The sequence below is a fragment of the Cryptomeria japonica genome, unplaced genomic scaffold (assembly GCF_030272615.1).
Source record: "Cryptomeria japonica unplaced genomic scaffold, Sugi_1.0 HiC_scaffold_1073, whole genome shotgun sequence".
Lineage (NCBI taxonomy): Eukaryota > Viridiplantae > Streptophyta > Pinopsida > Cupressales > Cupressaceae > Cryptomeria > Cryptomeria japonica.
In genome coordinates, this window is record NW_026729713.1 from 7864 (window position 1) to 9308 (window position 1445).

The 1445-nt window shown below is 63.1% G+C and overlaps 1 non-coding gene across 1 annotated transcript; it reads right to left on the reverse strand.

Moving 5' to 3' along the window:
- Nucleotides 1-1326: 1326 nt before the first annotated feature.
- LOC131873130 (5S ribosomal RNA) lies at nt 1327-1445 on the reverse strand. Its single transcript, XR_009371165.1, has one exon. It is a non-coding gene; the product is annotated as a 5S ribosomal RNA (ribosomal RNA).

Sequence of the window (1445 nt, forward strand, 5' to 3'; positions counted from 1 at the left end):
TCCGAAGTGTGCTCCAAGGTGCGGCGTGCACGAAGTCGGAGCCCGGTTTGCCCCGGGTGCGCACCTCGCGTGCACCTTCGCCAGGGTGGGCACCTCGGTGCGCACACCTTCTCAATGTTTTCTTGCCTTTTCTGGAAATTGGTGAAGGCAGCGCATCAAAGGTGCGCACCTCGGTGTGCTCCGAGGTGCGAACCCGAGAGCGCTCCGAGGTGCCCACGAAGTCGAAAGTCGGGTTAATTGCATTGTTTTCCCCGGGTGCGCTCCGAGGTGCGCAACATCGGCGCGCACCAAGGAGGGCTCCGAAGTGTGCTCCAAGGTGCGCACGATGGCGTGCACCTCTGGTGCGCACGATTCGGAGCTCGGTTTGACCGGGGTGCGCACACCTTGGCTGGGTTGCGCACCTTTTGTGCGCTCCAAGGTGCGCACGAAGTCGGAGCTCGGTTTGCCCCGGGTGCGCACCTTCGCCAGGGTGCGCACCTTGATGCGCACGCCTTGGCTGGGCTGCGCACCTTGGTGGGCGCCATGGTGCGCACCTTTCGTGCGCTCCAAGGTGCGCACGAAGTCGGAGCTCGGTTTGCCCCGGGTGCGCACCTTGGTGGGCGCCATGGTGCACTCCGAGGTGCCCAAGATTGGTGCGCACCAAGGAGCGCTCCGAAGTGCGCTCCAAGGTGCGCGCGAAGTCGAAAGTTGGGTTAATTGTCCGGTTTGCCTCGGGTGCGCACCTTGCGTGCACCTTCGCCAGGGTGGGCGCCTTGGTGCGCACACCTTGGCTGGGCTGCGCACACCTTGGCACCCGCGTTTCCTTCATTTTAAATTTTTTTTTTTTACAATCTCTCAAGTGGGAAATTCTATAATCTCAACTTTTTTTGCCTTTTCAGGAAACTTTTGAATGGAGCGCATCATTGGTGCGCTCCGAAGTGTGCTCCAAAGCTCTCTCCAGCTGCGTGCACCTGCCCCGGCCGCGCACCCGGCCCCGCCCAGCTTCGCTCACCTGTCCCGGGCGTCTGGTGCGGAACCTTAGAGTAAGAAACATCACCGTGCACCTTGGCCAACGTGCGCGACTCGACCGAGCGCGCACTGGCCGAGGTGCACACCGATTTCACCTGGGTGCGCGCGCAGCACCTCGGGCGCACCGGGGTGCGCGCACAACGCCCGGGTTGCACCGTGGCCTGTGTGCTCGGGGCGCCTCGGGTGCGCGCTCGGTGTCGCCCCCGCGCGCGCGGTAGTGCGGGCAGCGCACCCCGGCCCGGCCCGGCCCCGACGAGAACGCAAACGGGCAAAAGGTTTATTCAAATAGCATTGCGACGCCCGGCGAAAAACTAAAAAAGGGTGCAACACCGGGACTTCCCGGGAGGTCACCCATCCCAGTACTACTCCGGCCCAAGCGCGCTTAACTGCGGAGTTCTGATGGGATCCGGTGCACTAATGCTGGTATGATCGCACCC